Source organism: Myotis brandtii, unplaced genomic scaffold (genome assembly GCF_000412655.1).
Source record: "Myotis brandtii unplaced genomic scaffold, ASM41265v1 scaffold670, whole genome shotgun sequence".
NCBI lineage: Eukaryota > Metazoa > Chordata > Mammalia > Chiroptera > Vespertilionidae > Myotis > Myotis brandtii.
In genome coordinates, this window is record NW_005370611.1 from 2,117,942 (window position 1) to 2,132,538 (window position 14,597).

Genomic DNA, 14,597 nt, shown 5'->3' on the forward strand with positions numbered 1-14,597 from the left:
GGCAATATGCAAATTATCCATTATGGTGTCACAGTCACGACCACGGGTGGGCAAGACTGTGCATGGCGGTGGGCGTGGCTGCGTGTGGCAGTGGGTGGGGCTACACATGCAACTGGTCACCAGGAGATAGGTCTGCCCCGCCTCTCCACCCCCCTCCTGTGGGCGGTGGCGGCAGCTCCCTCCCAGTTCCTGCAGGCACCAGCAGCTCACTCCAGCCTCACTCCCGCCTCCCGCGGAATTGGCGTGGATCCCTCCAGGCTCCCGCGGAAACAGTGCGGCTCCCTCGCAGCTCCCATGGGCGCCAGTGGCTCGCTTCTGCCTCCCGCAGAAGCCGCATGGCTCCCATGAAAGCAGCAGGTGGCCTACTGTGCCCAATATCGCGCAATGGGCCACTAGTTATAAATAATACTGCATGAAGACTTATGTACAAATTTTTGTGTGAACCCACTTTTATTTCTCTTAGGTATATATTGCTAAATGGAATTAGTCTTTATTTTAATATTTGACTTACACCTACTACAAAAAAACCCTATACAATTAAGTTAAATTGCAGCATCTCTTTATTACTTCTGGGAAGCTGGTTTTGTGAAATAAACTGTTATTTCGTTTTCTAAAGCTTATTACCACATCACTGAAAAGTCCATATATTGTTTTACTGTGACAATACAGTATTACAATTAACATGACATTTATTCTTTGACCAGTAAAATTAAGTATGTTCAAATATAACTTATAAATTTCAGGAAATAATAGTCTTTTAACACATGGAAAGTTCCTCAAAATTTTTCTCACACTGAGAATTTTCCAGGCTAAAATGAAAATCCTTTCTATATAACCTATCATCCCACCTGTATAATCAGAAACCAACTAAATAAGTCCAAATAACTTAACCATTTTTAATGATACCAAATCTTCTGCAATTTAGAAATATTCCTAAGTTAGACAAAAACAGACAATTCAAAAATTTATTACAAAACTATTAACTAAGACTAAGAAAAAAGTATTAAATGAACCATATCTTTGTTCAAGATTTACCTATTTGTATAACTGTAACAACCCAAACTGAATTTTGGCACTATAATTATGATTAAAACTAAATGGATAATTCAATATATACTACTAACTCTTTTGTTCAAAGGTAGCAGTAACTTTCCCAAAAAATCCACAGAGATCCTGAGGTAGGTAAACAAAAGGAAATGACAGCATTATGAGCCTCTCTACTGCCTTCAGAAATATAGATTTTAGAACTAATAGCTATCTGCTAAAAATTCCAAGTGAAAAAGAAAGCAACAATTAACTAGAAAGAAAGAGAAATATGAAAGAGGTTAAGAAGCATTAAAGAGGTTAGGAGTTAAAGGGAGTTAAGAAGAAAGAGACAGAGAGAAGAAGAAAAAAAAGCAAAAACAACAAAAAGAACATTTGGTTGGATTTCACTGATGATGAGAAAATCTGCCCAAATATGCATGATTCCCACAGTATGCACTGTAGCTGGATCTGCAATTAATAGACAAAAACCCAGAACAGTGATACAGCAAGACAGAAAACTGAACATATTTGGCCAATGGGTCCCAATGACAGAGCAACATTTCTGCAGCTAAGTATGGATTCATGTGCGAAACAACCAGTGCATCTGCAGAGGGTTCAGGGAGAAGAGGGGCTCTGAGCAGCATTAAAGAAAATCAGCATCATTCCGTCTAATTAAAACCTACTTTTATTTCATTTGTATAAGGGTGTCAGGTTCTATTAGAACCCACATACAATTTGGCTCTGAGAAGAATGGTGGCTTTATTTTATGAAGAAAAACAAAGGAAGAGAAGTAATTCCTAAATGTTATCATCAGTGGTTTCGGGGGTAGCATGCCTACTCACGAGGTCACTAATGTCCCAAGGGAGGGGGCTGAAGGGTTTGTTGTCAGCTGTAGGGAAGGATTTCAGGCTCCCCTGAAATAGAAATATGGTATCCTGAGTTAACCGGATACACAAATTCATTAGGTAAGCAAAGAATGGCAAATGTTACCCAGTTTGCAGTCCTATGCCCCAATGGGAGAAGACCCTAACTGTATTTGCCTTTGGTTTCTGTTTATCTGTGTATACTCATCTGGGTGTGTATCATGTAACATGCCTTCTTATTGTAGGCAGTTCCAAAATACTTAATGCGAGCTTCCTTGTTAGCAGCAAGTGGGTCTGTTGAAGCTTAAGAAAGCCATTTAATAAAAATAAAGCCACCCAAATGAACATGGATTAAAAAAATTTGAGATTGATGGAGCTAGGTTGGTCACTGTAATTACGGAAGGTGTATCATTTCCTAAGCTCTCTTTGCATTAAGTGTATGCCATACATTTATCAGACATAATTAGCACTTTAGGTGACAATGATTTGATTTCTTCCCTTGTAATAAAAGCTCTCTGTGTTGGCATATACATTCAGAATGGGAAATTGAATACTGTTGCTGTTTATTCCCCTGAGGCAAAATTTAGGACAAACTGGGGAAAATATGAAGAGGACTTACAGAACAGCCCTTTGTGAATTTTGCAAACAGAAAAAGGAAATAGTTCAATAAAAGCTTTTAAGGATCACAGTCAAACGCATGCTTTTTGAAAGCAAAGAATATGTATGGAACGTTTCTCTACTTTCAAAGTCAGCATTTAACTTTCCTTTAGATGTGAACAAACCCATACTAAATTGATTCATAGGCACAACTGCAAAACTGGACACATTTAAATGCCTGCATCAGAACCAGAAAAGTGTGTATGCTGCCTTCTCAGATGGGAACAGAAAAAGAGAACTGTTTTAAAAATGATTTCAAATAATTATTGATCCTTCTATATACTTAATTGCCACAATTAAGAATCATGTTAACCTACTCTTCTGGGGATACAAGTATTTATATAAATGTTAAGAATTTTTTGCAAACAGGACCATGGAGAAACTGCAATGCAAGTTGCTGACCCATTGTCTATGGCTCATAAAGGATGCTACGTCCTGTTGAAATCTAGTTCCATGAGAAATGCTGTGAAAACTTGCGTTTTATTTTTTATTTCAATCTTCTTGAATTCTCTTTTTCATAAAAAAACAGGAGGTGCAGCTGGCTTAATTTCTCTGATTGCATAAATTAAGCAGAAATTTAGTCACAGGCAATTATTATTAAAATAATTATTTCTAAAATAAATCTAATGGCATTAATTAACTTAATGTAAACCTTTCCACTGAAGCTGAACTTGCTGACTTTTGCTGAACCTAAGATTTGTTCTACTTGGATGTTGATACATAGAGAGATGGTCTGTTAAAGCGACTTGTGTGCCACCCTCTATTCCAGAGATTCTAAAATCTCACAATATTGCAGTAGTGGATGTGAGAGATGCTCATACCTCACATACCACACCGACCCCTAAGCATGTTTATTTTATATTTTCTTAAACTCGTATGGATCTCTTCCTGATCTAAATAAGAATAGCTTCACAGAAAGGGTCCTGGTTTTTATGAGTTCCTATTTAAGAAATGTATAAGTAGTAAAACAGAAACACACAATGAAAACCTTGAAAAATTAATATGAAGAGAGTAGGTTGTGGCATAAACACATTTTGCTAATATTGTAAAAAATAATAGAAAAAAATGAGGTAACTATTGAGAGCATTTCAGAGTTAACTTATTATAATTTAGAAATTATTTAGAAATGTATACTCATGAAAGAAGTTCAGCAATTGTATGCATCACAGTTTTCTAAGCATTGGTTTAAACAAAGGATATGGGAGACAATAGTAATGGTTTAAAAAAATAATTTCTCTTAGCTAATATTTAACTTGAGCCCAGTGTAGGTGAAGACTACACAAAGAAAGACTGTTTATGTATTCTCTCTGATAGTTGTATATTATGTTGTTTTCTCAGTGTAAGAGTGATTTGGTTTAGAAACTCAAATTTGATTTCTGCAGGTCTGCACCTATAGCCTAGGTTTTCTTGAGTATAGACACAAGAGACCAGAAATAAACAGAAAGGAATGAATCATGTTACGGGAGAACCCAGGGTTACCAGACAAGGCTGAGCTTGACAGAATGCAGCTGCAGGTGATGGCCAATGTTCTCTCTCTGATCCTGTGTGCTTATGTGAAAGAGTCATATTAAACTCCAGAAATTATAACGTGATATTATCACCTGTTACAGAAATAATACTTGTTAAAACCAACTAGTTACTAAACAGGGTTACAACGAGTTATTGTTAGCACTTTTGCTCAAATGCAAAGCCTTTTCCCGGATATTTATTTGCTTTATGCATACAATTTTGTATCAGTGACATGAAACGTTTCCATGTGAAAATATTAAACAGCCATGACCTATGATCATGAAGTTCCCTATTATTTCTCATTAGATGATATCTTTTACCTTTACAACACATATGCACATATACACACAACATACATATGCAAGTAAGAAAACACATTCAATTTTTCTCCTATACTCCCCTAGGACAATGTAGGGAACCTCATGTCAAAAACCCTCACTTTCCAACAATAAACTAGCCACAGCCTTCCTGAGGCTGGCCAACTCTAGCATAAGTAATTCAAGAGGCTGAGAGATGCCAGATAAATTTGATTACTATAAAAGATGGGAATATGTTTCTTTCCTTTGAGAATTCACAAAAAGGGGTCAAAAACAAAGCGATGCTGAAAGCGAACAATTTCATTTCGCCTGCAATTCAAGGCGAAAATTCAAAGGCAATTTTGCAGGAACATTTTATCACAATTTTATAGACCCTCATTTCCTGCACACATCACAATCTTTAATTTCTGAAAGAGGAAAGCAAGAAAAGGGGAAGTGGTGGGGAGAGAGGGTGAGGAGGCTGAGACCAACCGCAAGGGGCTTTTTCTTCTTCTTCTTTAAGATATAAATGCAGATATTTATAAAGCAGTGAGAGATTTGTAAATCTTTCTTCAAAGCTGAACCTGCTGCTGGGATTGTGATTTGCTAAAAGCTGCTGTAGGCATACTCCAGAACTCAGCAGGGCCGTCCCTCCCCTTCCAAAAATAAAAAAATAAAAAATAAAAGGAGTGGGGAGAGAAAAAGCCACTGATTAGTAGCGTCTCCACAGATGTGAGTTTTAAAAAACTGTTTTCATTTTATACCTTCTCCTTGAATCACTTTTTTTTCTTTCCAAATATTAAAAAAAAAATTAAAACTCAATACTTTGCTTCCCATCTCGTAGTCTAATTGGACTCTCCTTGATGCTGTCTGAAAATGGCAGGTCATTTCTCAAAGACAAGCTGTTAGGGGTCCTTTGGAAGGTCACAATCCAAGGACAAATGCAACGTCCAAGACCCAAAGGGGACCTTGCCTGCCTCCGCTCCCCACCCCTAGGTCTTGTCTGGGATAATAAAGGGTGATGTTAGTTAGCTGGGAGCACAAAGATATGGTTTCCCGTTCTAATCTTCCCAATAACTTCATGTGTGATCTCAGAGGAAAGCCACAAACCTGCTCTCATTTCCTAGTGGGGCTAATAAGTAAGTCCTACTGAATAAGTAAGTCCTACTGGCTTCCCAGGGCTGTGAGGATAAGGAAAAACAGCAAGGGGAAAGCACTGCTCATTTTGAATACTGATGCATCCCCAAGACCCAGGAAGTGTCTGGGACAGAGAAGCTGGTGAGTAAGTATTTGTTAACAAAAGAATGAATGCAGTTTGGAAAGCATAAGCCATGAAACACAGAGTAAAGCTACAATGGTGGATACTGAAGTGAAAACAATGATGGAACCTGCGATCTCGAAGAGGGCACTAGACTGGCTTAGGCTACAGCAGGTATCTCTTCTTGTTGGAGAAATTAACCACGATTAGCTGCACCCACCTCCCACCCCAATCTCACACCCTCACACAGTTACCATCTGAACTCAAAAGACTCAAGAGGCTGCAGCGCCTGGTGGGACTGCAGAGAACATGGCCCATTTGGAAACGCGGCACAGTGATTTTGCATTAGTCTCCAAATAGATACACTGATTTCAGAGAGAAGGGGATGAAAATAATTTTACTTTGGGAAGCGAAGGTGGTTTTAAAAGAAAGAGAAAAAAAATGGGAGAAAAAATCCTTGGGAAAGTCACTGTTTTCCACACTGAACCAGATACTGCTGTCAACGAGGAGGGAACGTACCATTGCCAAATGGTATTGCTGACCTTCTGGAGGTCTGGCCACCTTGCTTCTGGGGGAAATTCTTGGGATGCCCTGGCAATGTTGTGTGCTGACCTAAATTCCCATTAAGAACAAAGAACCACAATAAGGGAGGAACTAGATTTTGACAATTGCATCAATATATAATACAAAGATCCAAGATGTTTAAGCTATATACAGCATGGTACTATATAGATGGTATATATAATGTCTATGTAATTGAAATCCTTGCATAAACCTACTTTTTAAAATGCTATCCCCGATTCAGTCATTACAATTGGTTAAACAAATCAATATCTACAACTAGCCACAGATTTCTATACAAAATTCCACAGTATTTGCCATCTTGGACTTACCATACCAAGGAGCACTCAGGTTCATTTCCATGTCCAGAGCCCACCCACCAGCTACATACTCGGTGCTAAGATGAGACACAGCACAAACTGTAAAGAAAACACTCATTGGAAGGAGCTGCCACCTGGTTACCTCCCAGCCAATAGAAATAGGCAAATACACAAACCATGTACCAAAGAGGAAATTTTAACAAAACATTCAGATACACCAAAAACAAAAATAATTGTAATAGCAGTAATTTTGCTTGTCCTTACCAATAATCTGCAGGTAGACGATGCTTAAATGTAGAATGGTAAAAACATGTAGTCAGAAACACAATTGGGGCCCATTAGGGATGGCAGATGCCCTTAATTTATTCATTTATTCAACAAATATTTCACTAGTGCTGCCTGTCCGCTGAAAATACCACAGTGAAGAGAAGCATGGTCCCATAGAGCTTATGGTCTAATGTAGGAGATGAACAAATAATTAAATATATTGTGACAAATGTCATGAAAGGGGACATGAGTGCTTGGGGACCAATGAGATGATCTCTCAGATCATCATTTCCCCCTTAACTTTTGAAAAAAGAAGCTGAGACCCAGAGAGAGGGCAGGCAGTTTCCCAAGGTGGTCCGGAGAGACCGTTAGCAAAGTGAGGAATATGGAAGTGGGAATGTGGCCCAGCAAAACAGATAACGTTCAAAATATCTGCTTTACTGAAAGGAGCCACCTCAAAAGGAGAGACCGTTAGCAAAGTGAGGAATATGGAAGTTGGAATGTGGGAACAGATAACATTCAAAATATCTGCTTTACTGAAAGGAGCCACCTCAAATCCATTTTAGAAGCAAATGAGATATAAACAACTTTTAAACAATAGGTAAACACATGGGTGGTTTTGCATCATTAAATAACAAGTGATGTTTTATTGTACCACGTACCACAAAGTGAGTTCCATTGTTTTTCTTCAATAATCTTTAAGCATCCTGAGTGGAGTTTGGAGACAATAAAACTAGTGTTTACTCATATCTGGAAAAGTGAATGTGCAGATGGGTTTCAGGGATTCCAATCTCCACACTCTATAAGGCCTGTAGATCTGTTACTCACACTGCCAAGAAGTTACATGGATTTCCATTATGTCATCCCATATCTCAAAAGAGCTACCTATTAGTCAATCTCTTAAAGTAGTGCTTTTTTATTACATACAAAATATGTGTGTTTCATAGAAAGCTCTTACCATCTCTACCAAAATTCTGAGTTTAAAAAATTCTTACAAGGGATGATGAAGTTTATAAACAAAACCTCTGAAAATGGAGATGATGCCATTATGTGAAGAATTAAAGAGTCTACCACAGGCCACCAATGTGGGGAGGTCATAATGTCAGATAGGTAAGCATCAGACTGCTGGTCCCTTCTTTTTTAAAGTCAGGCTTACTGAAGTATAATTTACCCATCCTTTTCAGTGTAAAGAATTTTTTGTCAAATGCATAGATAGGTAACCAGCAGAATAATGAAAAGTTCCATTACTCCCTTGTACTGTCAGTCAACCCCTCCCCCCAGACCCAGTCCTTTACAACCACTGATCTGTTCTCTATCACGATAGATCTGCTTTTACAGAATGCATTGTAAATGGAATCTACAGCATGGAGATTTCTGAATCTACAGCATGGAGATTCATCCATATTGTGTGTGCATCAGTAGTTCATTCCTTTTTATTGCTGAGTAGTATTCCATTGTATGGATATAGCACTATTTATCCAATTATCAGTTGAAGGACATTTGGGCAGTTTCCGAGTTTGGGCAATTACAAATTTCTTTTATAACTGGATTACAAAAAATAGGATTTTTTTTAAAGCAAACTACTTAAAAAGGTTAGGCCCTAGCTGGTTTGGTTCAGTGGATAGAGCATCGGCCTGCAGACTGAAGGGTCCTGGGTTCGATTCTGGTCAAGGGCACATGCCTAGGTTGTGGGCTCGATCCCCAGTAGGGGGTGTGCAGGAGGCAGCCGATCAATAATTCTCTCTTGTCATTGATGTTTCTATCTCTCTCTCCTTCTCCCTTCCTCTCTGAAATCAATAAAAATACATCTTTTTTAAAAAAGGCTAGGAAAGACCAGTAAAAAAATAATTCCATGAAAAACATCTTAATGCGAATGGCTGAATGCTAAGAAAGTGAAAAACATTACACAGATGTTTTATCTGCATTTCCTCTTCACTGGATGCAGAAAAAGACATATTCACGCCGAAACCGGTTTGGCTCAGTGGATAGAGCGTTGGCCTGCGGACTGAGGGGTCCCGGGTTCGATTCCGGTCAGGGGCATGTACCTGGGTTGCGGGCACATCCCCAGTGGGAGATGTGCAGGAGGCAGCTGATCGATGTTTCTCTCTCATCGATGTTTCTAGCTCTCTATCTCTCTCCCTTCCTCTCTGTAAAAAATCAATAAAATATATTAAAAAAAAGACATATTCATGCACGGGGGGAGAGTTTCAACTGAGCTTGCTTCCTAGTCTTTCAGATGCCAACTCACCACTACTGAGTCCATGGCAGCATTCTTGGGAAATGTCATAGCCGAACCCTAAACAGTTTTGATGGAGTCTCTTTTTCAATATCAGAAAATCGCCTTTTATACCTTTCTTAAATCTGTGATCTTGAGCTAAGCTGTTGTACTTAACTGTGTCTCTTTAACCTAGGGAACTCACTGCCAAAAAATATTATTGAGGCCAACAGCTTAATAAGTTTTATAGAAGATTAAATATTTATATGAATAAAAATAGCACCTGCAGTGACACCAGGAAGGATAAAATTACATGGGCTATGAAATCTTCATGCTTCAGGGCATAAATTGCTTACCAGCTGGAGGAGGCAGTTTTCCTCACAGAACAACACTGCTAACTATGTCTTCCTCAGAGGTACTTCAGTGCTGACCACTTGAAGGACCAAAGACTATAGCAGAAGGACCATTAAGCTCTCAGCGTGTACCCAGCTCAAGGCTGTTCAGGATTTTAGGAAATGGACATGATACTATACCAATTAAAACACAAAAACAAGATACAAGAGAGAGGCCAACAACTCCATTCAAACTGAATGTGAGTAAGATAGAACAAAATTATCATAAAAGATGAAAGAGCTTAAGAACAGAAACATTTCCTAATTTTGATGGCCAGTAAAGAACTGAGGACCCTAAATCTTAAAGTTAAGACAAAACAGGAAAGGAGGTCATCAGTCAGCTACTTATCTTTTCTTTCTTTAATATTTTTCCCAAAGTAGAAATGTAACACAAACATTATTAATAAGACCTTATTCTTCTAACCTTGCTACAGTAAAGGCCAACATTTGACTGGAGAGGAAAACAACATGGAAAACATAATTAAATAAGGAGAAAAATCAGGAGAAATTAACAGAATGTCGGCACCAATTTGTAGATGCCAGATCTCACTTCTCCCAGCACCAACTACACAGTGGCATTTATAAATGACTCCTTTTTCCTTATGCATTACAGGAACAATAGTAAATATCAATTAATCAATTTTATAAATAAAATATTCAACGAAGTAAAGAGTAGCATCCAGCCAGGCAAAGTATGCTAATAAGGGTAATAACATATTAGCTTTATTGAAAATTCACTTGACTTTGCAAATTTAGATAAGCCAACATGCACAAACATTCTATGGTTACTAATACGGCTTGATGTTCAGTTACATAATTAGTTGCTTTATACAGAATTATTGAAGAAATAGCTATGGGTCCAGGAAGATGCTCTTGTGCAAAATAGTATTTGGAAATGCATGATGGGTGGCCCTCAGAATGACTAAATGAACAAAGGGCTCCTGTGGATTTTAATAACACTGATCCACTTATGAATCATAAATCAAATGGGAACCTTCTTACATTTCAAAGATTTCCAAGATTTCTGGGGAGAATGCTCCAGCAAAGCAGCATGTTATCAGCCGGGATTAATCACATTTGCTCACATTTTTTACAAAAAAATAGTGTTTTGCACCTCTCAGATAGGTGCTGACAAGGATTGGCAAAAATGCAACAGTGAGACAGGTGAGGAGAAGGGAGCAGAGCAAACATCAGGGCCTGTGCTGGGTCTTTTGGAATCCAGAGTCTTGCACAGAGATGGCCAGAGAAATGCAGGCTGATAAAGATGAGCCATCACAACCTCATCCAGAGAGACAAATAAATGGTTGGTATCAACAGGAGCCCTTTCTTATTATTTTTAGAAAAGGCCTTTAATTTAATGCATATTTTCTTTGCTGAAAAGGAAATAGTGATATTAACAAATTGGTTTTATTTCTAATCTGGCAGGCTGCCTGCAGTGAAATGTAAATACATGTACATGGGAGGCAGGATTAGCATTTGCTGGAGAAAAAGAGTAGTCAATATTTTAATGAGGAAGTCTAAGAAAGCAATTGCATGAAACACACTCCGATGTCACAGGGGAGCTTTTTAAGTTAAGCCAACTAGTTCCAAATTACTACTTTTCTCAGCTCTCCTTTAAGAGGAGTTTAGACTTACTTAAAAAATACAACTGTGGCATTTAGTCTTAAATATCATAAAATAGCTATAATATTCATCTCTATAAATACATACATTAACCTATATACATCTCTCTCATTATGTATATGGAAAAAGAACGTCTGGCATGCCATTCTTCAGTTAAATGGCCCATTTAACAATGTCATCTTTCTGCTTTTTTCAAAGACAGAAATATTAGGTGAAGAAAATTGATACTATCCAAGAATGGGAGATAGATTTTTAAGGGGAGGGGTGGAATGTGTGATAAGAAATATGGGTAACCAAAACAAATAAAAATCAATAATATTGTTTAAGGACAGAGTCGTGTATATAAGACAGCTCATATAACAGATAAAATCTATTAGAAAAACACTATGTATCATAAAATTTATAATATGGCATCCCATAGGAGGCATATTTCCATCTTAGAATCTGATTTATCAAGAGCTAGGAAAAGAGAAAAGAACAAGAGCATTCTGGGAATAAGGTGAGTGTGGTAAACCTAGGAGATAAATAAAAGACCTAAAGTATCATCAATACCTTAGAGATGATCATACATACTTAAATGAACTCAAATGATTCCAAGAGTAGTAGACTTCGATTTCAACATTTCTGGCTGAATTTCAGGGTATTCGATAGAACCAACTACTTTAACCACACACACATTAAAACAGTATTTCTAATATTCTTGTTAGTGCTATCAGGAACATTTTATGTCTGACAAATATGTAAGCATTTTGTGTTCTTAAATTGGCCAAAATTTACCTTATTCTTCAAAACACAGCACCAACATTGAATAATAAAAGTAAGTGTAGAAATTATTAAAATAAAAAATAAACATCATAGAAAATGATCAACAAGGTCAAACTTATTTTTGTAAAGAAGCATAGAGCTGATAAACACATGATGATATAGAATAAATAAAAATGTATATGTAATCAACATTAATATCCTGGAGACCTTAAAATGATCATAAGACCTTACAATTACTTACACCTTATACTTTTATATATTACTAGAGGCCTGGTGCATGAAATTCGTGCACGGGGGGAGGGGGATCTCTTCAACACAGCCTGCACCCTCTCCAATCCGGGACCCCTCAGGGGATGTCTGACTGCCGGTTTAGGCCGGATCCCAGGGATTAGGCCTAAACCGGCAGTCAGACATCCCTCTCACAATCCTGGACTGCTGGCTCCTCATCGCTCACCTGCCTGCCTGCCTGGTCTCCCCTAACTGCCCCCACCCCTGCCAGCCTAATTGCCCCTCACTGCTTCTGCATGCCGGCCTGATTGCTCCTAACTGCCCCCCTCTGCCGGCCTGGTCACCCCTAACTGTGCCCCCCATCAGCCTGGTCACTCCCAACTACCCCCTCCCCGCCGGTCTGGTCACCCCACACAGCCTGCTTGTTCAGTCGTTTGGTCATCCCTCACTAACCCCCCTGCCGGCCTTGTGAGGGTGTGAGAGTTAATTTGCATATTCCCTCTTTATTATATAGAATAATCACATAGTTCTGTCTATCCAAAATAAACTGTTACACATGAAAATTAGAAGAAATATACCAAGATATTTAAAGTGGTATTATGTTTATTAAGCAAAAACAATGTTTAAACAAAGATTTTTTTAGAAAGAGGAGCAAAGATATATTAAAGAGATAAAAATAAAAACATAATATTAATATTAGACAAAGAAAAATTCAAGGAAGAGAGCTTTTATATGAAGGAAGTACAATTCAAAGCAAATAGACAATTTTATTTGTCAAATAATTCTGCACTGTCAAAATGCACATATCTCTATAAGAGTTACAGGAAAACAAGAACAAATTAATAAATAATTTCAACATCTCTCACAGTGGGTCAAAGAAGATCAAAGCAGACAGCAAGAGCACTATGATATAGAAGAGCATGATAATATAATTAGTAAGATTAAATTCTCTACTCTAAATAAAATAACTTTCATCTCCAGTACCCATGGACTCCTTCCCAAAGATGATCTTATATACTCTTCCATAAGAATAATGTCAATAAAATTCAAGTAAAAGTCATAGCAGGTATATATCAGAGACAATTAAATGAAACTAGAAATTAATATTAATAGATGAAGTCTTAAAATTCAACTACTTTATATTCTAAAATTACTCTTTTAAAAGAATTTTGAGTCATAGATGATATCAAATGGTACTTCAAGCTATTATACAATGAATAAAATAAGAATACAACATATCAAAAGTTACATAATGCAGCTAATATAAAAATCAAATATTTTATTTGTAAACAAACAAAAAATGATAAATGAACCAAAGATGCAACTTAAGAAGCTATTAAGAAAATAGAAAAACTATGGAAATAGTAATTTAATAGCTAGTTCTTCAAAACTACCTATGTCAAAGCCAATCAAGAAAAAGATATCTCATATTAAGAATGAGGAAAATGATTTAACAACATATTTACGATTATTTTAAAATTGTAACAATATTTTATATGCATCTATATTAACAAATTTAACATCTAGATGAATTGATATTTTAATAGGGAAATATAAATTACCAAAGTTAGTTTAATAAGGGATAAAAACAATCTAAACATTTAAATACCCTTGAAAGGAAAGTAGAGGTTTCAAAGAATTTATCCCTCAAATGACCCAGACACTGACATTAATTCTATCACATTTAAAGAAGAGGAGGAGTCACTACCACTCTTTGCTATTTAAACTGGTCCAGGGTATGGTGTTGGGGTAGGAGGGGTAGGGAGGATGGGGAAACCTTGTTATTATGAGGCCACAATCACCCCTGTTCAAAAAAAAGATCTTCATAAATATCACTTAGGAAATATATAAAGAACTCTAATGGAATATTATCATGTCTTAGAAAGGCTTATTTCTGGTATTTAAAGATGAATCCAGGTTAGAAAATCCACCAATAAATGGAGAGACACAGTGTGTTCACCAATGGAATAACAATATTACAGAGATACCAAGTCTAGTCCAATCATTCATAAAAATCCAATCGTCATTAAAATCCAAACAGATAAAACAATACAATAGCCAAGAAATTTTTGAAAAAGAAGAAAAGAGGGAAATTTAGCATTACCTGATAATAAACCAAAGTTACAAAAATCACATAAACACTACAGCAATGACACAGGAAATTATTTACATTATCAAAATTAGAAGAAAACCTACATATTGACTGTTTAATAGGAATGGGTAAAACTTCTTAATGTTACACCCATGTAATTGAATAGTACACAGTGATTAAAATTTACATTGTAGAAGAGCATGGAAAGGTGTTCAAGTCTTATTGGTAACTGGGAGTAAAACTACAAATAAATTAATAGGAAAAGTTTTTTCTAAAGGGGGTTAGAATTCCATCTAATCACAGGTATATAAACTTTAAAAGACCTATACTAAATGTAAACAAAGGATATTTTTCCATAATTGACTTAAATAATTTTACTATTTAGTTTCTTCAAGTTTTCCTATTTTTAAAAACAAATATATTCTATTGTTTTCTTAAAATATTATTTTTTAAAGGTCAAATCCTCTAAAATCCAGCATTCTCTTAATTTAAATATACTTATACATGACTGAAATTCATATATAT